At 48.5% G+C, this 27,235-nt stretch overlaps 1 protein-coding gene across 2 annotated transcripts in view; it reads left to right on the top strand.

The window, feature by feature from the left end:
- The window catches only part of SLC22A23 (solute carrier family 22 member 23), a 164,576-nt gene that overhangs the window by 45,910 nt on the left and 91,431 nt on the right, over positions 1-27,235 (top strand). The window lies entirely within an intron of this gene.

Here is a 27,235-nt window from a genome sequence, read left to right on the forward strand (position 1 = left end):
TAGAAGCCCCTGGGGAGTGAGTTCAGTACCTCGGGAGGTGGGGACACTGTGGTGGCCGGTTAGGGCCACTGGTTACTGGTCTGAGACTGAAGCGGTGAGTTGCCCAATAGGGAGCCACAAGTACTAATTTTTCTCAAAGTTGTACCAGTCCTTCAAATAAAAATTATTCAAACCTTTCTCTCTGTCCTTACTTACATGTTATCCAAAACTTGGACTTTTTAAAAGTAGGCTTTTCTCTGAAAAAAATGCAAATGCCAGTAGGGCATGAGAGAAAGAATAGGTGACCAGTAGCATCACTGAGACCCATTGGCCTCATCTTCTGTCCAGAAGTTAGTGCAAGAAAATGTGTAGATATTGCCTAAATATACAGATGGGCTTCAAAGTGCATATTTCTTTGGGTGTTTTGAACTTGGTGAAGGTAGACCTGTCTCAAAATCAGAGAGAAAAACAATAAATATTTAGAGATATCTGGGTGTTTTAAAATTAGAGTATTTGGATGCGTTTCCACGCCGTGAGAAATGTCATGAAACTGTGCATATCCTTAAGGACTAGGTTTTCCTCAGACTGGAATTTTTGTGGTGCATGTGTGCCTTGTTTAAAACAAAGCTGTTCGCTACACTAAAAGGAGAGGTGGAAAGATCTGGAAGTCAAGAGGTCCAAGCTGTACTGTGGACTCCACAGTTGACTGGCTGACCGGTACAGATTGCTTGATCTCTCTGAGCTTCTCTCTCCTTTTGAATTCTTAGCCTAACCATTAGCCTCTTGCGCTGTGGAAGATTTCACAGGGGGCAGGGAGGTGGTGAAGCCGTGGGTGCCTGGCCCCCCAGCTGCCCCCTCTCGAGTGCACACTTAACCACTCGAGTTGTTGGACTTCCGTCCTCGCTGTCTGTGTGGCTGCCACACCAAGTGTCCACAAAGGTGATCTGAGAAGAGGGGAAGTGCTAGGGTAGGATTAATGGTTAACAGCGTCCCTTTCTCCAGGGCTCCAGACCCTGCCCTCTTGTCAACAATCTTGCCCTTGGTGGCCCCTGCTGGGAAACCCTTTCTTGCTCCCTCCCTTCTCCTGTCCTGCCACATTTGCCTGCTGGAACCCTATCACGCTCCCTGCGACGTTCTTGTCCCACCTGTGAAGACAGGATGGGACCTGAAGCAGAAAGCTAGGCTGACTGGAAGAGAGGGTTCGGGAACGTAAGAGAGCAATATTGGACTGACTTTGGTTTTTGGTTTTGTTTTTTTAAATTCTTAGAAGAAAATAAAAAGAAGAAATAAATCAGTCACCTTGAAAGCAAGTAAAGAACACTAGGCTTCTTGAAAACATCCAAGCGTGTATCTTGTGGAAAGCAAAATCATTGCTGGTTTGCCAAGAGTCACTGTTAGTGAGGAGACAGGGTCTTGGCTGAGAACACAGAGAGAAATATAACTCACACAGTGCAGAGCCACGGAGCTCTGTTATCAGTGACTGTGTTACTCAGATCAGCATGCCATGCCAGATAAGCTCTGCTTCACATAGTTTAAGTTTTGTTTTTTGGTGATCCACATGGAAACATAAGAAAACTCTCTCCTTTGCTCATCTGCTTGACAAACATTTGAGGGCCCACCAGGTGCCAGAGGATCAATGGTTTGTTACCTTGATTACGTACTAAACCCTGGCCACTGTCGAGTGTTGAAGACACAGAGGCAATCGTACGTTCCTGCCCTCTAGCACACTCAGAATTGAGTGAGTAAAGATACAGGGATAGGCTCTGATTGGACTCAGGGCATCAGAAAGAGACTCCTGAGCTGTAAGTTTTTGGGGGGTCAGGAAGAATAGGTGTTTACAGTATGCCGTGGGTGCTCAGATGCTGGAGGAGCCTGATGCACCCTGAGTACTGTGGGGATCAGGCCGTGGCTGGAGCCTGGGGCACCGTGGGTACTGTGGGGATCAGGGCCTGGCTGGAGCCTGGTGCACCCTGGGTACTGTGGGGATCAGGGCCTGGCTGGAGCCTGGTGCACCCTGGGTACTGTGGGGATCAGGGCCTGGCTGGAGCCTGGTGCACCCTGGGTACTGTGGGGATCAGGGCCTGGCTGGAGCCTGGTGCACCCTGGGTACTGTGGGGATCGGGGCCTGGCTGGAGCCTGGTGCACCTTGGGTACTGTGGGGATCGGGTCCTGGCTGGAGCCTGGTGCACTCTGGGTATGGTGGGCAAGGGAATCAGCCCAGGCGTTCTGATTCCAAATCCCATGGAGATTAAAGCTACTGACTACTCCCTTCCTCTCACGAGTTTGGCAGGAGAATGATGACTTCTGTTTCAGATGTGGTGAGTTGATGGTGCCTTAGGGTACTTGAGGGGATTGATTTTATAGGTGACTTGTTATTCAGAAGTTCGGGAGCAAGGTCTGTGTGTTCTCAGTGTAAAGGTGGCAGCCGAAGGCTACCAGAATAGCGAAGATCACCGAGGGACTGCGTAGCGGGAGAACCACTGGTTGCGGGTAAAAGAACCAGCTGAGGACAGGGAGGAATGCCTGGGTGGTCAGTGGAAAGCCAGAGCAGGCTGGTCACCAGGGACCCAAGGCAGAGGCCAGTGACAGTGTAGCAGCACAGAGGTAACTGGCAAGATCGACTTCGGTTCTGTTTTTCAATGTAATATGAATTATTTCAAGCATGGGTTTTAATTCATGTATGCTTGAGAAGAGTACCATCTTGTCCTTATGTCAAGTATTTAAGAAAGAAAGTTACTTTTTTTTTTTTTACTGTGGTAAAATACACATAAAATACAATTTACCATTTCAGTCGTTTTTATGTATGCACAATTTAGTGATATATTCCCAATGCTGTGCAAGAAAACAACTTTTTCAGAGTAGTAAATATTTATTATTATTGGGTAGAAAAGATTGAATTGGAAGGCAAGTCAGTAATGATTATTTTTCCTTGAAGTCACCTGAAACATTGTATTCGCATGACTCCATGCCTGGCTATTCAGGTGTACGACTGAGCTGCGTTCGCGGTGCAGCTTTGCTCTCTGTGTGAGATCACGATGCCGAGACCGACAGGCGGCAGGTGAAGACGTGACCTGCTTCCCGCTGCCCGCAGGGTGAAAGCCAAACCCTGATGGCAGCCACGTCCCTCTGTGGCCCAGGGCCCTTCTCTGGCCTCCCTTGCCCAGCCCCCACGCTGCCAGCTTTCTGAGGGAGAAAGGTTTGTGTTGGAGGGAGATGATCGTGGGGGTCATGCCCTTCTTATCCCATGGGCTGCCATAGAACAGTCCTAGTTTGTGCAGCTTAACAGGCTCAACCCAGTAATTTTCTCTTTGATGCAGAAGGCCCCCCTGGGAAAAGTTAAGTGGAGAAGTAATCATCCAAATCTGCATTTCCTATAAATGAAATTGACCCAAACATTCCTCTTCTTGGCAGTTTTGCCCCTGAAAAGATGGCCTTCTTCGGAATTATTGTTCTGTTTCCTCACGTTTTACTTGGGCTCCTCGAGTCCCGTGTGTGCAGAGCCTGCTGACCACATGCAGGAATTACTGGGAGAACTCCCCTGTGAGCCCAGAGCGGTCGGGGAGCATCTCCTGCTCTGTGACACACGAACCTTGTCTCTGAAAGAAAGGATGTAACTGAATTACAGGATGCGCCACCCGTGGAGTCCAGGCCGTGGTCCTGGCGCTGCAATATGCCTTTGTAATCGTTACCCGAAAACACAGTGGTGTTCTCTGACCCATTCCTGCTTGGATCTTATTTTCCATTTCCTTTGTGGGGTCACGGCAGGGTCTTATTTCATGTTCTCTTCAGGGGGTGATTGCTTTTCTGCTGTTTTTCCGAGCTCTCCTTTCTGGCATTTTCCCTTCCCACCTCGTGACGGTGCAGGCGAGTGTTTGCGCGGTGGCTTTTTCATTCTCGGTGTCTGCGTGGAGAGAAGGGCAGAGAGCTGCGCCCTCACGGTGCCGACAGGCCGTCGTCCGTTCCCGCCCCCTTCCCAAAGGCTGAGGAGGCAACTCTGGACGAAGGAACAACTGAAGACCTGGGGATAATGACCCCTGAGAAGGTACGCAGACCTCAGGTCGCTTCAGGTGCTGAAAGTTACTATAAACAGCTTATCAACGTGAACCTGAAGAATCCGGGCACAGGGTGAGACCGATGTTTGTCACACGTCTATGTTATAAGAGAAAAAGTAAAATCAAACGGGTAAACGTGTTTCGATTCTCTCTCTCACATCATCCTACCAGGCAAGGCGAGCTAAGGAGGAACCTGGGGGGCTGTTCCGGCAGAGCCGTCGGGGGAGCTTGCAGCCACTGTGGCAACGTCTCTACCTGCGCTGCGCAGTGGTCCACGCAGGGCACATGTGGCCACAGTGACTGAGGGACACCATTTGTTCATTTTAATTAACTTAATTTAAATTTCAGTGACACATGTGGCTGGTGGCACTATGTCGGGCAGCCCCATTCAGGCAGCAAGTAGCCTCAGAGCCAGCAGCCTCATTCTCCCCTCGCAGCGAAACCTCCCCAAAGCACGAGCCCCGAGCTTGTCCCGAGGGCCTCGTTTCCCACCCTTTCCTCAGTCTCCTCAGGCTCTCAGGACCCCCCGCGCTGCTGCAAGTGCTCTTGGTGAGATGACCCACCCTCCACGCTGCCAAGACACCGTAATTTTCTCTCCTCTTAACTTGGCGTCTCAGCAGCATCTGGCCCCGCTTGACCACGCCCTCTTCCTTGCTTTCACGACACCACATCTGCTTGGTTTTAGTCCTCCCTCTGCGATCCCTCAGAAAGTGGGATCTGAGGCTCCCAGCATCTCTCCATCTATGCTTTCTTCATGTCTGCTGTGCTGGAAAAACATGGCATTAAACCAACATCATATGCCAGAGATTCCCGGATTTCTGTCACCAACTCTGACCTCCCTGCTGAATCCCAGACTCATATATCCAACTGCCTCACGGATATGCCACTTGGCATTTCAAGTTCAGTGTGGCCAAAACAGAGCCCCGCTTCCTTCTACCCCCTCAGAGCTATTCCCCCTACTCTCTCCAATCTCAGTCAGTAGAACCATCATCCGTGCAGTGGCTCAAGCCCAAATTGTGTAAAAGTCATCCTTCTTTCTTCTCTCTCTCCCTTGATGAGCAAGTCCTCTCAGCTCTTCCTCCAAATTATATTCTGGGTCCTTCGATTTCTCTCTGCCTCCACTGCAACCCCCTGAAGCAACTCTTCTTCACTCCTTGCCTGGACAGCTAACTGCAGCGGCTTCCTGACTGCCATTCCGCCTCCCACTCAAACCTCTAGGCTGACTCTTCACCTCTAACCTGGGTGATATTCCCGCAGTGTGAATCAGACCTTACGCTCTCCTACTTCGAACCCTCTGTAGTAGTTAACAAGAGCCGCATTTGTGAAGCATTGAAAAGCAAAGCAAGAAAGAGAGAGTTTATTTCTACCATCAGTATAGTCAGTCTGGGCTGCTGTGTCAGGTCATGACATGGGGAGCCCAGGCCCCTTCTGTCGTGCTAATCCAGCCGGCAGAGAGGTGGGAAGGAGGAGGGAACACTCTTTCTCATTGAGGTCACTGCTTAGAAGGCATAGGTACCACTTCTTACATCCTGCTGGCCACAACTCAGTCACCTGCCCACTTCCAACTGCAAGGGTGGCTGGGGAACGTAGTCTCACTTTGTGCAGGCACAGCCTGTAGGAAGAAGGGAGCATGGGTCTGGGGGGAAGCTGGTGGCCTTTGCCCAATGGCTTCCATTGCACACTCCAAGCTCCTCACCGCAGCCCGTGGGATTCTTCACGGTCTGACACTGCTGATCGGGCACCGCATTCCAGCCTAACTGACCTCTCGGCTGACGGGTTCCCCAGGTCGTAGGTACTCACTTTGCCCTCTGCCTGAAAGGCTCCACCCCAGACCTCTGCAGGCCTGGCTGTGTCTTATCGCTGTGGTTTCTGTTCAGGTTACACTTGTGATGCTTTCTCAGGCTACATAGTCTAATCAGTACTCAAATAATTTCTTTAGACTCACCCTGCTACTTAAAATATCTTTATTTGCGTATTTGCATCCCCTGAATGCCCCTCACCCACTCTAGAGTAAATGCCATGACAGCAGAGACCTCATCGTCCTTGTTCTTCACGCCCAGATTTGAACCTGGCATTTAGTGGGTGCCTGGGTGCTAGTTGGATGAGTGAATTGAATGGGTGCACGGAGCGTGACGGCAGTCTCTGCAGCAGTGTTACAGAATAAATACGTGTGTGTGAGGGTATCATGTTAAAGCTGGAAGTCCAGTTCCCACGTTAGAGATGGGGAAGCAGGACAACCAGTGTCGCGCTGGTGGTTTTGAAAAGGAGAGGGAGTTTGCTGAGGTTTCCCACAGAAGCCTGGAGACCCGGATGGATTTGGGCTGGATGCCAACATGGTTGGATTCAAAACGGATTGCTCAACCATATTTTACAACTGGTGATTGATTAATACCAATCAGAATAACATTTGTGAGCAAATCACATTTTAATGGGCGCTGATGGGGGTGGCGATAACGAATGATCACGTGGGGCTCCTCTCCCCCTTTCTCCCCACCCCGGCACTGTGCGCGGACCGGCACTGTGCACGGACCACCCCTGAGGCCCTGCTGTTACCTTCATGTAGCTCCACGAGAGCAGGGACGGAGCTGATCTTATATCCTCTCATCAGGGGCTTTTTGGTAAGTTTGAGAAATTTTGCATCTCTGGAAAGAGTCAGGGTGCGGCTTCGCTGCCTTCCATCTGTGCACTTCACCAAGAGTGGCGCCGACGTCAGCAGTCAGCGTCCCGGTTCACTCAGATCATCGCGTGGGGCTCCAGGCAGGACGCGGCTCTAGCGCTGGAGTCCTTGGCTTCGATCCTGCAAGCCGTGGTCTGGCAGGTAGGCAGCATGTCATTTAAGCCTGCGGGAGCTGGATATGGTGTTTCGGAAAGAAAGAAACATGGTCCCGTACATTCCATAGCCTCACGGGGCACCCACTTACACTCACCGCCTCCGGAATGCTGCACGACGGCCAGCTTTGGGCACAGGAAGCAGACTGATGGTGACATGGAGCCCAGGTGGCCCCAGTGTGTACGTCTGAGCATTAGGCTTTCCGTAGATGGCGTTTAAACCTGCAGGTAGGCCCGGAGTGCACCCTGGAACTCTGGGCCCCTAGGAGCACTGGGCCCCCTCTGGCCACAGACGGCTCCTCATGGGAAATCCTGTGGACTGAGGTCCCTGCAGACGTGAAGGGAATTCTTAACTTTCACGTGTGAGGTTTGCTCCAAGACTTGGTGAGACTTTGGGGAGGGAGGAAAGAGGAGTGGGGCAGGGAAGAGGGATGCAGAATATAGCTATCTTCGCATTCTTAGCGGGCGAGGGGCATCTTTTAAAATCTGATGGAAGGTATTCTGTGATTTGAGGCCAATTACTCGAGGTGGCTGAGTGTTTGTAAAATTTCCAGGTAATCCTGCCTTTCTTTCTTCAGTACCTTTTCCTCCTAGGCATCCCTGGACCTGAGGGTTAGTGTGGACCCAGAGTTGTGGAAAGGGCCCCGCCCCTGTCCCTGAGCCGGGCTCACAGCTGGCCGCTGCTCCAGACCAGCCCACAGACAGAGGGTGGCACCTGGCCTAGCGCTGTGCCCCCAGGAGAAGTCTGCCCCTCACCTCAAACCAGGCCATTTTTTGAAATGCAAAGCGATGATGTCACTTTCAGAGTTTAACCCATCCTTTGCCTGGCTGAGCATTAATTTTTGAGGATGGGTGCATCAGCTTTGCAAAGTTGGCAAAAAGACAACAACGAGAGCAGATCTCTGAGATGGGTTCCAGCAGGGTGTTCCGCACTGACAGATACGGCGCTGTGCGGGTGGATTCCAGGCAGCTGGGAACAATGTGAAGTGCAGACACCAGCACTGTCCTCTCATGCCTGCTTTGCACGCGTTGAATCTGATCCTTTGGCAAGTCAGGAAGCACAGCCACGTCCCCGTACTTTCTCCTGCACGGCCCCAGGCCAGATGGCCATGCGTGGCTCCAGCACCCAATGGGGGACTGTGGGAAAGCGGCTGAAAACGTGGTGAGCGGGGCAGTGGAACAGGAGAGGGCAAGACGCCAGGGTGCCCTCCGCCCCGTCTCCCTGCTGAGAGCGGCCCCCGCTGCCCACTCAGAGTTTACCGGCTCGCTTCTCCTTCCACAGCCTCCTGCTCTAATTCTCCGCGTACCCTTAAGTTTCAATTATGGTAGAAAACACATAACGTTAAATTTTCTGTCTTAACAATTTTTAAGTGCACAGTTTAATAATGTTAAGCACATTCAAGTTGTTGTGTAGCCACCACCACCATCCATCCCAGAACTTTTTCATCTTGCAAAACTGAAACCTTGTCCCCATTAAACACTAACTCCCCATCCCCCTCCAGCCCCTGGCAACCACCATCTGCTCTTTGTCTCTATGAATCTGACACCTCGGTGCCTCATACAAGTGGCATCATGATACTATTTGTCCTTTTGTGACTGATTTATTTCACTGATCATACTGTCTTTAAAGTTCATCCACATTGTAGCCTGTGTCAGAATTTCCTTCCTTTTTAGGGCTGAATCATGTCCCTTTCTACGTACAGACCACGTTTTGCTCATCCATGTGTCTGTTGATGGACACTTGAGTTGCTGTCACGTTTTAGCTATTGTGAATAATGCTGCTACGAACTTGAGTGTACAAGTATCTTTTTGAGGTCTGCTTTCCGTTCCTTTCCAGAAGTGGGATTGCTGGATCACATGGTGATTTCATTTTTGTATTTTTGAGGAGCCACCACACTGTCTTCCACAGCAGCTACCACTGTTTTAGATTCCCACTAACAGTGCATAGAGGGTTCCAATTTCTCCGCATCTTCGTCAACACTTGTTATTTTTGGTTTTGTTTTGTGATAGCCGCCATGCTGGTGGATGTGATCTACATACGCTTTCACTGTTTTAATTTGTTGTGTTTTTCCCGTGGGGACACACATATGAGCTCTGTGACACCAGAACCTTCAACTGAACGATTGAGTCTCACGTCTCCAAGCACTGAATGTATTTGTTGGATGAATTTCCTTCATTCGTTTGTTGAATGACTCCCTTCCGTGTTTCTGGGGAGGGCTTAACCTCTCCCTGCTTTTGGTCAGCAAGCCCTTTTGATCACTTACAAAATGATACCAAGTCAGGAGCTGGAAAGATGATCTGTCTTCTTAGACGTAGACTGCGTCAGGTTTTGATTTGATTTTAGAGCAACTGGTAAGAAAAACTGCATTTGCCAGGGGTGCCTTGTTGGGCTTCTCTTTCAGGTAGTAAGAGTCCCCCAAAGGAGTGGCATGGACTGGTGGACCACCAAAACTTTCCAGCTTTGGGTTGTGCCCAGGACAACTTCTCCTTTCCTGCCAGCACCACCCCGAGAGAATTTAATCAGAGAAGCCCACAACTCCCAAGTTTCTGTAGCTGTTTGAGTGTAAGACAATATACTTACTTTTTAGTTGCATTTTAAAAACATTTTGAAATAATTTCAGACTTAGGGGAGAGGGCTGAAGGTAGTGCAGAGACTTTCTGTAAACCCACCTCCCCTGATGTGAGCATCTCACGTGCTCATGCTATGGTTATCCAAACTGCGAAACTGACGTTGCGGCACAACGGCTATGCAAACCGAGGACTTTTATCTGGACTTCACCAGCTTTTCCTCTAACACCTTTTGTATTCCAGGATACTGTATTGCATTTGGTTGTCACATCTCCTTGGTCTCCTCCAATCTGTGATAGTTCCTCAGTCTTGTCTCTCGTGACCTGGACACTGGCGAGGACAGTACTGTGCAGGGCCGGTCTCTTGCAGAATGTCCCTCCGAGTGGGTCTGTCTGATACTTTCTCTTGATCAGACTGGGGCTACCCATTTTGGGGAAGAGCACCACCGGCTCATCATGTGTATCGGGGGCCCTGATAGCAAAGCTCACCTTCGTCAGCCAAGATGGTGTCTGCCCAATCTCTCCTTCTACAGTCACCATGCTCCCTTTCCCCACTCTGTCCCTTAGGAGTGAGTCGCTTACCTTTTGTTCATTGAAGGGACTCCCAGGAACAAAGGGCAGAGACCTGTGTTGCCAGGAACCTGCTGTTTAATTCTTCACCCCTCTGCTAGCAGTGCCTCTTTCAAATGCATATGTTTTTTTTAAAAAGGTTGATGAGGTTTTAAAGAGAAACTAAGGTAAAGAACTGGGTGTGGTTGGAGGAGAGGGGCCTCTGTGTGTGTGTGTGTGTGTGTGTGTGTTATTGTTGTTGATTTTAAAGGCTAAATGCTGGTTTCAATGATGAGCCAGAGAAAGGCCTGTCCCCCATCTCTTTAGGGTGCCCGTCCCATGTAGAAGCATGTCCTCATTCTTTGTGTGGCCACCAGGTCCCTGTGTGAGCAGTGCAGTGTGTGGATGTGCCAGGTGTCCTTCCGGTGCCCTGGGTGGGAGACCCAGATCCCACTGCCGCTCCTGCCCCTCCCGGGTGACTGAGCTGTGGGCAGCAGTCCTGGACTCGCCTTCTTCATCTGCTGAGCAAGAGGGCTGGCCCTGGAAGGCCACTCTGAGCTCTCGGCTGTCCTGACAACACTTGGCACGGCTACTGAGGAACAGGCAGTCTCAGAGCCTGGCCGTGCCAGTCTCCTCTGTGGGTCCAAGAACAAGGCTGCCTTAGAAGAACCATGAGCCTCCTGGCGGCTGCTTTTATTTGGAGCCCTCCCCCCATTTTCCAAACAGGCTAGCTTCTCTGGGAGGAAGAGGAAAACGAGTTCTGGTGCCCACCTACAGAATTCCCGGTGTTTGGCTTTGTGTATATGACTTTGTGTAGGGAATATGCAGAAGGAGCGAATTTTCCCTTTTTCTTGTTTGCAGAGCTGAGACTTGTCTGCCTTCCTGGAGAGCCTGCTTGGGCCCCCGCCACCCACAACGTCCTCTTCTGCCTCCCTTTCTCACCTTCCCTCCCCTTTTATTTCTAAACTCCGCATGGTGTGCTGTCAGGGCCACGGCATGGTGGCTTCCTTGTGACATCTCTAGCTGATGTCCAGCTGGGTCATTTAATAAATCCATCTTGTAATTAAAGCCCTGGGAGGACTATGGAAGGGGGTTAGTTTTTAAAACCCATTGAAATCTCCTCTTCAGTGACCGGAGGGAGGAGTGTTTAGTGGGAATTTGAGAACTGTGCCATTTAGAGTGAGACTCCTGGAATCTGGCAACATCCTGCTTGAGTTCGGAGCTGGGCCACTTGGTGCGGCATCTTGGCAGCCTAATGGACTATTCTGTGGATATTCTATATAGAATATGAGCTGAAAAAAAATGAGATGACCAAATTTCCCTTTGCAGCATTCCAGCTCTAATACATCTCTCTGTCCTGGCAACAAAGTCCTCTCTCAGGAATGTTGTTTGTTTTGAGGACACGGAGTTTTTGTTTTTCCTATGGGCCAGTTGCAGGCACATGTGTTTGTGGGCAGGGATGTCTGAGCGCTGGTCAGGCATGGCTGGCAGTGAGCCCAGGCTGTGACCTCAGAGGACTTCCCCTAGGAACCTACAGACTTTTAAGGGGACTAAGATGGTTAGGCCCAACAGTGAGGGACGTGGCCAGTCTGTAATAAACTTGTCAGTTGTGTGGTTCAGTTAAGACACTCGTGTTTTGAAAACTTTTTTTATTATTGTGGTAAAATACACAGGCCATAAAATTTACCATCTTAACCATTTTTAACACATTAACTGCCATGTGAGTTGTATTTAACTCACGCTAATTTTGAGCTCAGGGCCTCATGAAGCATATGAAGACTCAATTGTCCGAAACAAACCCAGTAAGTATATCATGAGTCACATACAACCCAATTGGCGTGCAGTGTAAAAATTTATTCTATTGTACCCCTATAATATGCTGAAATAAATTAAAAAAAATTGATTCTAGTGCCACGTGAGGTGCATGTAACTCACAGAAAGCAATAAAAATAACATTTTTCATTACGTTAGAAGGCATCATTTTGTTTTTGAAGTTTTTATTCTATTTTCATAATAAAACACCATGGCCCCAGGGAAACATTGTTGTTTCTAGTGTGGTAGTCAGTGTGTTCCGTGTGTAGTTCGTGGAGTTAAATTCATTCACATCATTGTGCAGTCATCACCACCTCCGTCTCCAGAACTTTCTCATCTTCCCAAACTGAGACTCTGTCCCCATGAAACACCAACTCCCCGTTCCTCCCTCCCCCAGCCCTGGCAGCCACCACTCTACCTTCCATTTCTGTGAGTTTGCCTATTCTGGGATCCTTATGTAAGTGGAATCTTATTTGTCCTTCTGTAAGTGGCTTATTCACTTAGCATAATGTCCAGGTTCATCCATGTTGTAGCATGTGTCAGAATTTCCTTGCTTTTTAAGACTGAATCATATTCTATACTATGTGTTAATATATACTACACTTTGTGTACCCACACACACTAGGTCGCTTCCACATTCCAGCTATTGCAAATAATGCCTCTAGGAACACGGGTGTACAAATGTCATTTTGAGTTCCTGCTTTCAGTTCTTTTGGGGGACATACCCAGGAGTGGAGATGCTGGATCATATGGTTTGGAGGCCTTGTAAAATCACTGTATTTTAGGGGGACTATCTTTGAGGTTCTGGTTTAACTGACTACAAGAATTAATAAATAAAAGTTTTCATTAACACTTTTAAAAATAGAAGTAACCGTAAGCAGCGAAAGTGCTAATTATTTGGTAATTAAGGTTCAGGTTCAAGCTAGGTGGTGTAATGATGAACCCAGAAGGTAGCACCATTTCATGTTTTGTTTCCTTTGTAGCATCGTTATCTCCATGTTTACTCTTGCTGCCAGGAAATGTGTTTTTTAAGTGATTTTTCCACTGATAGGATTTAGAAGTATTTATAAAATATTTATAACATTCATAGTTTTTACTTATCTATACTTTTAAAGGATTAAAAAGTATTTTTTACACAGAAGTGCTTGTTTAAAGTGAGTGTCACAGATTAAAATCTGTTTTTAGGCCGGGCGCGGTGGCTCACGCCTGTAATCCTAGCACTCTGGGAGGCCGAGGTGGGCGGATCATTTGAGCTCAGGAGTTCGAGACCAGCCTGAGCAAGAGCGAGACCCCATCTCTACTAAAAATAGAAAGAAATTATATGGACAGCTAAAAAATATATATAGAGAGAAAAAATTAGCCGGGCATGGTGGTGCATGCCTGTAGTCCCAGCTACTCGGGAGGCTGAGACAGGAGGATCGCTTGAGCTCAGGAGTTTGAGGTTGCTGTGAGCTAGGCTGACGCCACGGCACTCACTCTAGCCTGGGCAACAGAGTGAGACTCTGTCTCAAAAAAAAAAAAAAAAAAAAAATCTGTTTTTATAAAGTTCACTTATGATACAAGTTTCTTTAATTTAGAGAAGGAGCAACTGCCGTGCAAAGATTCACTGAGGAATGTCTTTACAATTGCAAGCTCTCCTAGTGCACAGATATTTCATTTGTTGTACAAAAAAATCAGTTTACACTGAATTTTTTCCTCCTGCTTATAGCAGCCTGTAGTCTCCAAGCCTCTGCTGGGTCGGAGAAGCCTTGCGTCAGTGTGGCCCGGCACCAGTCGGGTCTCCCTGGTAGTGGTGGTGTGCCTCTCGGCCGCAGGTCAACCCAGCAGACACCTGAGGGGACTTGGGGATAGTAGAAGAAGCTGATGTTTTCACAGCCAGAAGAATCTTTTAGAACAGCAACTCTGATCGTGTCACTTTGTTCCAGACCCTAAATCTGTCAGAGGCTTTCATTGCTTTTGGAATAAAGTCTTTCCTGTGGCTTGTCCAGCGCACAGGGGGGCCCCAGCAGGGCCTCTCAGCCTCCTCCTCCGCCCACCTCACTTGCTCTGCTCCTTTTACTGAGTTCATTTCAGTTCCTTGGAAACCTTGCAATCTGTGTCATCACCGGACTTTTGCTAGACCACTCTCCTGTGACTTTTTCTCAGGGTGAAATTTGCTCGTGAGGTCCTTAAGTGATGTGTGTGCCACATTTTCTAGGGATCTTCCTTTGCCACCCCCCCCCCCCGGCATAGGAGTTAGAGGCCCCTCCTCTCTGTGCCCACAGCAGTCTCTGCTGCCGCAGTGGCAGAATCAGCACCCATTCCATTGAGTCCACATTCAAAATTGTCTAATTTTATTTTATTAACTGGGGAGTAGATACGGAAATGCTAACGAGATATACGTTAGATATAGGGTCCTGGCGCCGTGTACATTTGTGGGCTCACCACCCTGCTTTTGTGCCTTTGAAGTACCCTGAGTGTCCCTCCCCAGCCCCACCCTCAGAATAACAACGAGCCTGAACTGTGTGTTACTCACTCCCTTTATACTTTTCTTTGTAACTTTACCTCATCTGTTAGTACCCATAAACAATATATCATTTAGTTTTGCACATTTTTGCACTTTTAGTAAGTGTGTGTTCCCCTTTATACTTTATTTCGCTTGCATTATTCCTGAGATGCCATCGGTGTCGATCCTCATAGCTTTAGAATTCATTTGTTTCTCTGTGGCCTCAATATGCCACTGTTTTTATTTGGGCTGTCATTGCTTTTCCATATCTCTCGATTCCTTCGTGTTCCCTTACCCCTCGTCTTCACCTGGACACACAATTTTAAACTCTGAAAGGGCAAATAGAGTTTATCTTGCTCATTTGTCGTGCCCCAGGATCTGACATGAAATGAAAATATTTGCTAAATGAAATTTTGGTCTGCGGTCTGCCTGTGAGTAGCCAGGGGGTTACCATGCCATCGTCCCATCAGTAATCAGCAGCAGTACCACGCTTGTCTGGCAAGAGCTCTTCCCTCCCTACACCTTCCCTTGTCACTGTACTCCAGACCAGGCCTCAGCGAACTTTTTATGTAATGTCCCAGATGGTAAAAATATTTTAAGCTTCGCAGACCATATGTTTTTTGTCACAACTACTCAACTCTGCCACTGTAGCATGAAAGCAGCCATAGATTATATGTAAACAAATGGATGTTCCAATAAAACTTTATTTATAAGAACAGGCAGTGGGCCAAATTTGGCCCACAGGCTATAGTTTGCCAATCTCTGCTCTGGATGACTCACCTAGTTGGAAGGGAGGACAAGATTACTACTGGGTCAGAGACAGGAAACCTTGATCACAGAGTCCAGGGGGTCTCCCTAAGCCTGGTACAGACAAAGGTAGAGCTGGGCTCATGGCACCTCATAAGGCCGTAAAGCAAAATAAAAGTCAAGGTAGTGGCCGGGTACTGTGGCTCTCACCTGTAATCCCAGCACTCTGGGAGGCCGAGGTGGGAGGATTGCTTGAGCCCAGGAGTTTGAGGTTGCAATGAGGTATGATGCCACTGCACTCTAGCCAGGGCAACAGAGTGAGACTCTGTCTCAAAAAAACAAAAAAACAACAACAACAAAAACAAAACCAAAAGTCAAGGTAGCAATTTTCAGGCTAGGGCCAAAATGCATCTTAAAGGTCAATATCTTATGCATTATAGACTACATTACAAAGCTGTGAATGAAAATACTACTCTAAGTTTGGGGTTTCAAATCTGTGCCAGGCTGGGACACAGTTTAGTCATATTCATCTCACTGTCTTTCATCCCGACTCGTTCTTCCCTGATTCATCTCCAGCATCTGAGGTGTGAGCCTAGCTGGCTGTGTGTACCGAGAACTGACGGCTCAAACCTGTCACTCTGGGGAGCACGCAGAATGGATTCGCGTGGAGAAAATGTTGACTTATCTTTGTTGAATTGAGCAGAGCAGCATCTTTGAAGAGCTCTAAGTACAAGAGGAGGACTGACCCTTGCTGAGTCTTTCTCCTCATGTTAAAGTGGACCCCCCTGTGGTCATGACATCGAGTGAGTGAGGTGGGACACGGCAGGGAAAGAGCACGAGCTTGGGGCAGATGGATCAGGATCTGGGTCAGTCTTGGTCTTCTCATTATTGAAGTGGGTAGGTCCAGGATTAAGAGCACAGCATGCCTGGCTGGAGAGTCCCCACTGTTGGCTGTTGGTACCTTTTTATTGAGGACTGGTCCTGAAACCCCTCACCACAGTCAGTCCTATTCTGCTGTCCTGTAGTTGATCATGTCCAAGCTATGGCAGAATAGACGAGCTGTCCTGGTGAGAGGTCCCTGGGCAAGATCAGGGTGTGAAAGTGAAGGCAGCTGAGGCTCCCCCGCGGCGTGGGTGCCGTGGTGAATGGCCAGGTAGACCCTGCTAAGGCAGGGCTGTGCCCCATGCCCGACAGAGACAACCACTGCAAGGGACTGCGGTCAGTCCCAGTAGTGGTTCTCAGGCTCTGATCAAGGTGGTCTAGAGACATCAGCCATTTTTCTGAGAACACAAAGCACCCAGGAAATGGGGTCAGTGACTTCACATGATGTGTCTTTGAAACACTTTTGAAAGGTTGAAGACTCAACTCCAGGTAATGAAGCATGGACAACATCGGTACTTTTTGCCAGTATTTCCCTTGAGGTTGGGCAGGTTCATGCGACTAGTCCTGGCCAATGAGCTGTGAGTGGAAGTGACCTGTGCCCTCTGGACTGGGGTGTGTAGTTACCTGTGAGAAACCCCCTAGGCCTCCTGCACATCTGCCAGCAACAGTTGCAGTGGCAGCTGCACCTTCAACCTGCTGAATGATGAGCAGAGCCCGCTGCCCAAAACTCAATGGCTTGTGCTGTGAACAAGAAACAAACTTTTGATGTGTTAAGTCTCAGATTTGTAAGAGACAAATTGTGTACCTGTGGCTGGTACACAAACCCACTGCAATTTTCTCTTGTCCTTCCAAACAGCTTGTTTATACCACTTTTTTATGACTTGATATGAGTTAGTAATAGCATAAAAGAATGTTAGTGTTGACCTTGAGTGTATAGAGTTTTTTAGACAATAAATAGGTTCCAAAATAGAGTCCAGTTTCATAAGATTTTGTATATGTTGATTTAAATCTGCCAAAATAGCTAGTCTCATGATAATGTCAAGAAACATTTGATTCATTGGTCAGGCCATTATTAGGCCACTCAAATGTATGTAAATACTATTACTTGATGCATCCAAATTAGTTATTCCCTTGAATATTCTTCTTGCAATTGCTTATTATTGTGGTTTGAAATAGCTCTTTATAGCAACAGGCCCCAACCTTTTTGGCACCAGTTTGACTGGTTTCATGGAAAATGATTTTTCCATGGATGGTGGCAGGTAGTGGAGCTCAGGCAGTGATTCGAGTGATGGGGAGCAGCTGTAATCACAGATGAAGCTTCTGCCTGCCTGCTGCTCACCTTCTGCTGTGCACCCCGGGGGGGGGCCCCCCCCACACCCCTCCCCGTTCCCTAAGTTCCATGGAAGACAACTTTACCACGGATCAGGGTGGGGGAGGTGGGGCACAGCAGAGCTTTGCAGCCCGGTCCCTAACAGGCCACAGACCAGTGCCATAGCTTTATGGAAAGGGCGTATCTCTTACCCAACTATGCCAGATATTATAGGATAGATTAGTGGAGGTGTCATATTCAAAAGTATTTTTCGCTTTGCTCAAACTGATTCCTTTTAGTTTGAAACTTTCATCTAAACATTTCTAAAACCTGCTCAACTTGTTGAGTTTAGGCAAACCATTCACCCCTGCTAGAGTCGGTATTGTTCTGATATCAAGCACTGCTCTGGCTTAGAACCCGTTTTCTATTATGTCCTAAACAGGTATCATCTGGGATTTCTATACCTTTCATCCCTTGTCATGTTCTCATCCTCCACCCCCCACCCCACCCCACCCCCACACACTCTCTTTCTCTCTCACTCTTTCTCTCCGAAGATTTAAATTGGTCCTATCCTGAGATCCCTGATACTGGGGAAACGTTATTCATCTCCCAAGAATGAAACCGCAGGAACCCTCTGAAGCTTCTGCTGGGAGCCGAGGGAGGCGTGTTGAGTGTCCTCAGGCGGTCTCAGGGTCAGCTGCCCACCCCAGCTGCATGACTTCTGTTTGAATTGCATACGTTTCTGCTTAAGCATATATTCCAGAGTTGGTTTTCAATTTGTTTTCAAGGTGATATGAAACAAGGGTAGACTTAGTGGGGGAATTTCAGTACTGGGGAAAGGAAAATGGCAGCATTCCAGTGCCCAAAAGCTGTGCTTGCCTTTCTCTGTCACTTAAGCTAAACTTTCCAAAACCAAGGGGAAAATGCTGTCCATCCTCCCCCTCCCACCCCATCCCGCACCCCAGGCCTGCAAGTAGAAAGCTGCGTGGTGGCTCGACTTTTGCTGCGTGGTGTTCTTTAGTTCTGTGACAGCGACCCATAGCCGAAGAGATCAGCTTCGTCCTTGAGGCTGAGAGCACACCCTGAACTTTCTTGGAGAGCATTTGGTGATTTTCAGAGTCTATAGATTGTTATTAAAGATGTAGACCATTCCCTCAAAGAACTTCCAATCGGGCAGGTTTTAAAATTACTTTGCGAACAGGAAAGAGCATGTTTGGTAGGGAAAGCCGAAGGCCCTTTGGTGGAGGAGAAGGACGTTTTAGCACGGCTGCTCCGGTGGACTCAACTTGCCTCAGAGGCCGGCTAGGGGTGGGGGAGCATCCCTGCGGAGCTTGTCAGGGCGCCAGGCCTGCCCCATGGAGAGCACGGGCCGGCAGGGGCCCAGCCAGGCTGTCCTGTGAGGACGGCTTTGCTTGAGCCTCGACGTACGGCCTGCGCCACAGTGCGGCTCCTCCTCCGTGTTCAAATCTGACACTGCGAGAGGTTAAGAGACCAAAGGCCACACAGATGGTGTCTGGACCTCCTGAGTAGCCATCTAGTGCCCTTCAGGTGGTGAGGGGACATCACAACTGTCAGATAGGAAATATACAAAACAGGGGAAAAACAGCTTTTCAAGGGGAAGTGGCACCTATCGCTGAAGCAGCAACAGCAGTGATGGCCGCGTCCTGCGGGTGCAAGTGCTGAGACGAGGGCCAAGGTTGCCATGTCCTTTCAGCCTTTTATTCCTGGGCGAACTGTCCAGGTTCTCACTGCTCATGCCTGGTGGACTCTTGGCCATGCTGACCTGGCCTCACAGCGCACCCACCTGACGAGCGTGGCCTCAGCTAGGGGGAACGGATCCCAGGCCAGCTGAGCAACAAGTACAAAGTGTCAGGAGCTGTGGAAAATATTAAATGTTAAAGGAGGAGTCAAGGGCATGTAGGAATTAGTCACGAGTATCTTAGGCATGTGCTGTCGCTGCCAGTTTCCAGGTAAACAGATTCCACAGCGATGCTGCCCGGCCTGTCGGGCACCCGGGGCTCCTGGGGTGCGTGTCTTGCTCCCTGGAGGAATCACTCCCAGCAGCTGCGCAACTGCAGCCTCGCCAGTCGGCAGAACTGCTGATGTTCTGTTCCTGCGGTGGCCGCCAGGCCATGGAAGGGACCCCATCGGCTCAGGAGCGACGTTCTCTGGAGGAGATGAGACTCCCATGTGAGGCACACACTCCCCTCCCAGGCCACTGTGCTGGGTTCACTCCATCCTGCTTGGATGTTGCCAACAGTGTCCTCACCGGTTTTCCTGCGGCTGCCCTCTGCCTGGCCCAACGCCACGCTCAGCCGTGCAATGTCCTTCCTGGCACAGCCCGCGTCACTCTGGCCCTGCGTCCTGACCGTGTTCAGCGGGAGACTGTGAGGGTCACAGGGTCTCTGCAGCCTCGCGGGAGCTGACTGGCCTTACGGCCGTGAAAGGCGGCCCCTGCCCTCAGGGCGCTCACAGACTGGGGGGAAGCGTGGGCACTCGGTCGCTGCGCTGTTCAGGCGCAACCGGGGGCCACCCCAGAAGGAAGGGCCCGGGAGGCCTGCGGGAGGCCAGGCAGTAGGTGGGCTCTCTCCACATCAACCCCCACGTCTCCATCCGCGTTCCCTCCGCTAACCTGCTCCACGCAACCTTTTACCCCCGCCCTCATCTGTACCCTTCCCTCCGTCCGAAATGCCCTTTGTCCTCTGTCTGCCATTCACATATCCAAATTATGTCAGTGTCTCGTCAGGCCAACTCAGAAGGCCCTTTTCTTGACAGATCTTCTCCCCTGTCCCCCACCCCCAAGCTAGGGACCAGCCCCACTGCCCTGAGCCCCTGCACGACCTCACTCTTGCTTTTCTTATGTGATGCCTTCTCTCTCCGCTAGTCTACAAGGTAAATAAACGTGTGTCCCACGGATCTTTGTCCAAATGATCTAAAACAAGAAACTGTGCCTAAATACACTGAACAGTATTTAATAGGAATGAAAATATTTGCAAACTAAATGAATGAATTAAGGATTTGATGCAGGGTGGCTGAAAATCATTGGAAGTTTAGGAGAAGGGAAAGAACAGCATGAGCTTTGAGAGATAGGGAAGTCTTCCTGTGGAAGGGAGGGCTCGGGAGGGAGGTATTTGGTCTGGCAAAGGGACAAGAAGGCACATTCTAGGGTAAAAGAGGCACAGAGTGGCTGAAATGGGAGCTACAGGATCGGGGGGTGGTGGCTGGTAGGGACTCTAACCCGGCTCAGAAAGGGCAGCTTACGAGAGGGCAGCAGGAAGATTTCCTTCACTCAGTGATTTAGCACTGGCCTCTTGGCCAAGGCACAGCAGTAGTCAGATGAGTTGCTCAAATCAGACAGCAACATGAAGAGGCAGGCGGCGGCTGGGTGTCCAGTCTTTGGTCTGGTTTCCCACTAATGGAAGCAGCTTTGAAATGATTGCACAATCAACCTTTGTATTCTGAAACCAGTGTTTGCCGATATGCTCTTACTGGCACAGTTGTTTAATGAAATCCTCAGGATCTCCCTTGCCCTAAAGGCAATGTGCTTTTCCCAAGAAATGCACATAGCTATAAAATATTCAAAGATGAAATATTGAAGAAGCTTCCTAATGCCTGCCAGAAATGGAATTGAAATATACATTGCATCAAATGAATTTATTTCTACTATCAAAATTCCTAGTTTACCCACTACTTAAAAGTCAACTTCAAGTAAACAGAATAGGCATGTGTTTTCCTCTAAGGGGAATGTTTTAATAAGAATAGAGACAGTTGACAGACATTCATATCCGGACTTCTTCTTTCTGCCCCATTAAACCAGAAATTGGCCCTTGCCAGCAGTGACCTAGTATATGTGTCCAAGGCAAGATAATTAACTGGAGGGGGGCCAATTGCAGAAGTGCTTATACTGTCGTATTTAATACCAGCCTTGGATATTCGATACAGATATACACATTAGAGGCTTTAAATCCCCTCCCTGGGGAGAGGGACTATACACAAAGCAGTAGATTACATCTGCTGAAAATAGATCGAGCAGTTTCTCCCCAGAACTCATATCTCTGCCCACAGAGATAGCCTCAGCACTAGCCCACTGGCCTGTATTGATTCTGGCAATAGAGCTCACTGTAGTGCACTGCCGCCGTGGTAAGCGAATGGTTTAGTTGAAGGGGTAACTGTGCTGAATATATTGAAAAGCAATTAGCTTCCTGAGGGTCAGTAGCTGATGTCCCATTTCCAAACACTGAATCTGCTCAGATAATCGTGAGAATTCATCCAACTCGATGGCAGTTTTATAAGCAATATTTTGACAGGGGGTGGTTTGTTTTGAAGCCGGGAGCACTGAAAATGTTAAATGATGAATAGGGGTGGATAAACCAACTATCAACTGATTCAGTTTTTTCTTGGGCTTGTTTTTAATTTTTTTCTGCTTATTTTTCTTTTTTCCTGTAGCTTATTGTCGTTTAAAGTCTTACTTCTCATAGCTATTGAAGTGATTATTTTCCTTTATGCATAATGTTTGTGTGAAGTAAAGAATCTTTAAATTTTCTTCCCAGGCTTCCTAACTCCCACCATTAGCACCAATATTCATTCGGTTTTCTCCACTCACCCTTTAAAGCCTCCTGCCGCTATTAATTAGATACCAGAGCCCGTCAATTTCCTTTTTAGAAATGGTTCTTAAAAACCACAGCCACCACCCTAGTTCTAACCCAAATCTATGAGAATCCTAAAAGGACAAAGTGGGGAGAAATGTGTGAGATCATTTTCCACAGTCTCACTTGGACAGATCTAGCACTGAAGCTGCCTCCGGTCTGGGCCGGGCCTGTCCGCTGTGCTGGCTGTGCCGGCTGACATCGTGCTGGGACCCTGGCAGCAGCTTGTCACCTGCTCACCCTGCTCCAGGGCCCCGGCCCTCCTAAGCCTTCCCTGCTTTCTGTCCCTGGATTCATCTTTTCAAGTCACTACTTTTGTCGTGATCACTTTCTTTCTCCCTGGCGGCCGTTGCTTTCAGACTTTTCACTTGTCACTTCAGGGGCATCAGCGTTTGATTCCACCCTCTATTCCAGCCAGCCTTCTCCTGGCCCCTCCACTCATCACGGTCATCGCGGGCTCAGGCACTTTGCTCATGTTACTACTGCCGCATAAAATGCCCATTTTCCTTTCCATCTATCCAGAATTTCCCTTTGAGATCCGCCTCGGAGTCTGTGTGTTCCTGCAGCCTATCGTTACGGCTCTAGACGGTGCTGAGCGCCCAGCCAGGTGGTTATTCTCCTGCGCCCAGCTGGCACCAGCCGCCGACTGTGTGCACAGCGCTGTGAAGGGACCTAAAGATTCACAGGCTGGAGCCTGGCACAGGCATTAAAATTTGCACACAAATCATTCTGGTGCTGGACAGCATGTAATAAATTCTATTTAAAAAAAAAAAAAGATGTAGGTAAAGTTGGGCCTGTGTCTAAACGAGTTCAGGCCTACCTCTTGTCCAGAGAGAAGTCGTGTGGTGTAGTGGGACGTGGTGCTGTAACCAGCCGTGTGACCCTGGGCAGTTCCTTTGCCTCATCTGTAGCTGTAAAGATGGAGACGGCAACAGGCCCCGCCCCAGGGCTGCCGTGAGGATTGCGAGCGTTAACGTTCTCGTGCTCGCGACGGTGCCTGCCACACAGGAGGCCCCAGACAGATGTTCACATTCTCACCGTCGTCATCATCGTCTCCACTGCTGCCTCCTTCACTTGACCGTGAGGCTCTGAAGGGCAGCGATCGCAGTGCTACCACCCCTGGGCGCGTAATGGGTGCTGGAGGGACGGGTGACCCGCGGCCTGGCTTCTGCTGCACCTGTGATTCAGGATCAGAACAGTAAGGGGCCTCCCTCTCCCCAGACCTCCCTATTTCTCCCACAGCACCGCTGAAGAGAACAGTGTTCCAGAATGAGCTGGCTGGGTTGGCTATGTCAGGGGCCCCGACCACCCCAGGTTGGCTGATTTACTAGGAGGACTCACAGCGCTCAGCATACAGTTACATTCATGGCTATGAATTATTACGCAAAAGGACACAGAGCAAAACCAGCAGAGGGAAAAGGCAGATGGGACAAAGTCCGGAGGAAACCAGGCCCAAGCTCCCCAGAGCGTGTGGCAGTGGAGTCACACAGGGTGTGTTCACTCTCCCCCACTGGGAAAGCTCGCTGGATGCCACCCACACACATTGCTGTCACTCGAGAAAGTAGAGCTTAAGCATCAGAGCTGCCTCCCCGGCCTCCTCCTCATGCCCCGCTCTGTCCATGTCATGTGCTCTTAGCGTCACTCCGTCCTTCCTGCCGGCGCCGCCTCGGGAGGAGCCTGCGTGCCCAGGTGTCAGTGCAACTTTCCGTTTTTATTCCACCTTTTCGAATCCCCGTCTCCTGTTACCGCATTCACACCCTGCTTTGCAACACCAGAGGGACGTGACGCCCGACTGGCCTGCTGCGTGTCCCCGAGGCGCCGCACTTCCGTGCCTTCAGTTCAGCTCCCAGTGTCCCAGCTCCGCCCAGGATTCGGCGCCCTCGAGGCAGAGCTCAGGTTCTGGACCAGGCTGCCCAGGTTCAAAATCTCAGCACGGACGCTTCCTGAGTGCAGACTAGAAACTGTTTCTCAGTTTCCTCGTCTGTAAAGAGGGATGATACTAGTACTTACCTCCTGGGGTGGTTGTGGGATTAAAGGAGATGAGAGATTGTATTGATTCTAACATGCAGCGCCCCCTGCCCACCCACACACACATTTTAGCATTCGTGAGTCAGGCTCTTACAATTGATGATGTGTCAGAGCTTAACTGGCGGCTTTTTCTTCCTTGGTGGTACATTCAATGATGGTTCATCTTAAAATCGATGGCATCTTAGATTACATAAAATACTATAAAAAGTACTTAGCACTTAACACAATGCCTGGCAGGAAATAAATGTTCAGGAAGGTTAGTTGTTATTGCTGGCATCAAGGTCAATGTCATCATCATCAACAGGGAAGAAGATCAGCTAACATTTAGTGTTTTCTTTGTTTTGGTATCTAATTCTTAAAACCCACAAGACACAGATTCTCATCCCCATTTTACAGATGAGTAAACTGAGCCTCAGGAAGTTCAGGCAACTCATGTCCACCCACAGAGCAGGTGAGGGGCAGACCGGAGGGTCTAGCCAGGAGTCTCAGCACCTCTGACTGGCCACAGTGGACAGCTGCCTGTTTTTATATGGTCTGTGAGCTATGAAAGCTTTGTACATCTTTCAACAGTTGAAAAAAAGCAAAAGATTAATATTTCGTGACATATAAAGATTTAAGAAATTTAATATTCAATGTCCATAAATAAAGTTTTGTTGGGACACAGCTTTGCTCATTCTTTCAGTGAGAGTCTATGGTGGCTTTTGCTCTATAGTGGCAAAAACCACATAGCCCAAAACACCTACAATAGTTGCCATTGGGCTGTTTTCTAGAAAAGTTTGCCACTTTCTAGTCTAATCCTTGGCACTCTGACTTGGGCCCTTTTGAGGAAAGGGAATGTCTCATTCACCTTTTTATCACTTGGTAGGCACTCAATAAGTGTTTCTAAATTGACTTTCTGTAATTGCTGCTAAGTCTGAGAAGTAAATCTCAAGCCATGCTGGTTACCATGGCACCGGATCAACATTAAATTAAAGCGCCCGTCAGCTCAAGGAGAGGAAAGCCGGTTACAGAGGCTCTCCAAGACACTTTTTGAAATAAGTTCCTATTTGTGTTGCAGTATCTCTTGGAGAGTAAATAAAATAAAGTGATTCCTGAAGAATAAGGCCATGTTGCCAGGAGCAGCTGAATGGGTAAATAAATCTCAGGTACGAGATGTTTTCAGGAAATTGAGCACTTAATAGTTCCCTGCTTATCAGCCCCTGGAAGCCCACTGTGCCGTGGTGGGACCAGGTGCAGGTGGCAGTGGGGCTCAGCTGTCAGAGACCCCTCAGCGTGTCTGCAGAGAAGTGAGTCGTGACGTCCTGGCTTTGAAAGCCCTGTTGGTTTCAAGAGATCAATTTATCTTATTGAAACCAAACCACAATCGATGTTCTGCCTGCATTTGAATGTTTACAAGGTAAGCAAGCATAGGCCCACTCAAGGTCATTGTGGGCCTTGCTCAACTTGGAGTTTGAGCCAGCCTTGGGCACATGGGCCCACAGTCAGGCGAGAGGAGCTCGCACCACTGTGTGCTGAAGGGGACGGGCAGGAGCTGCCCCTCAGGCCTCCTGGCAGCAGCTTGGGGAGCCACGTGTGCCTTTGCAGCTGCAGCAGCCCGAGGCCAGCATGGCTGGCCATTGCCAGCTCTCCCGGGGGCTCTGTCTGGAGCTTACTGCTCCTGTGGGGGAAAGCTCTGCTTTCCACACCTGTGTGCTTCGCACAACGTTAGAACCAAGAGCCGGCCCTTGGGAGGCCCCATGCATCCCCGCTCTCCTGGTGAGACTCGAAGTTCCCCAAGGACCCATACTCAGGGCTCTCCAAAACTTGTTTTAAGCATTTTAATTTTATTGTTAAAAATAATTTCCCTTTAAGTCATTTCCCACAAAAGCATAATTCTTAAAAGATTTGTTTTGCCTTCCTATATATGGCTAATATAACCCTTTTAGTTTTATAAAGAAAATCAATGAAAAACATAAATTTAGGGGAAAAGAAATTCCCAACCAGACATTTTTTTTAAAGGGAAGTATATATTCAATGAAGTTCAGCAGAGTCTGTTAGGGCCCATTTTCTAACAGGCATCCTGATAAAATTGGCTCTATTTTCTTATAATTTGCCTCTTTCTCCTAAAAGAAAAGTTGTGATGCTCAACAAATATTAATTATGGTTACAATGTACTAAGTTTGTATTTTTTTCTCTTGAATATGGAGATATACATATGGGAAATTTTCACAAGAAAAAAAATTAATGGTTAAGATTTATTGAGACCAAGCGAGATGACTCATGCCTGGAATCCCAGCACTTTGGAAGGCTGAGGCAAAAGGATCACTTGGGACCAGGAGTTCAAGACTTGACAGCCAGCCTGGGCATAGTGAGACCCCATCTCTACAAAAAAGTATTTAAAAAATGTGCCAGGCATGATGGCCAGCTCCTGTAGTCCCAGCTACTCAGGAGGCTGAGACAGGAGGGTCCCTTGAGCCCAGGAGTTCGAGGTTACAGTGAGCTATGATTGCACCACTGCACTTCAGCCTGGGCAGCAGAACAGGCTGAAAAAAAGAAAAAGAAAAAGAAAAGAGATCTATTGAAAGCCGTTTCTAATATTGAAGCCATGTTGTGGTTATACACACATGTGCATGCACACATTGTAAGCATGAACCACCTCAATAATTTTTTGGTTAAAACATTTGTGTGAGCTAATCCAGGGCCCCTAAAAATTGTGGCTTCTAGTTGAGAACTTAAACAGACATTTATACCATTATTTCTAATAAGTTACCCATGAACTTTTAGAAAACATTTGTGGACACAGATACTGACTAGAACACATAAGTGGAGAAAAATTACGGGGAGGTGATGATGATTTTTAGAATGCCAGGGCTACAGTCTGTTTTGTGTCACCATTTGTTTTATTTATTTATTTATTTTTTTGAATGCTTAGATTTAATTAGGGGCCCTGGTGGGTGGGGCACAAGAATTCACGGTTTTTACCCTTTGTCCTGTCCCCTTCTGCCTGGAAATATCTGCATGTCTTTAGAGGAAATGCTTGAAGGAGACTGGAGGAATTATCAGGTAGGCTAAATTATTCATGGGAATATTAAGAAGGAAAAAATTATTTTAGTAGAAAAAATATAAACCTCACACCCTAGTGACAGTTAGAATTAGGTTAAAAATAGAGCCATCTCTGGGAAAGACCATAGAATTTTAATTAGCTCATCACTCTGAGCAATTCTGGTGTGTCAGCAGGTTTTTCTGTGCCATATACACATCTCTTTCCATAGGTTTAAGTAAAAATAGGAACTGGTGTGCAGCCTAAACAAGCTGCATATGGAACCCAGCTTCCGAGCGACGTGCATCTTGGAAACAGGCCGTTGCTGCCC

Source organism: Eulemur rufifrons, chromosome 18 (assembly GCF_041146395.1).
Source record: "Eulemur rufifrons isolate Redbay chromosome 18, OSU_ERuf_1, whole genome shotgun sequence".
Classification (NCBI taxonomy): Eukaryota; Metazoa; Chordata; class Mammalia; order Primates; family Lemuridae; genus Eulemur; species Eulemur rufifrons.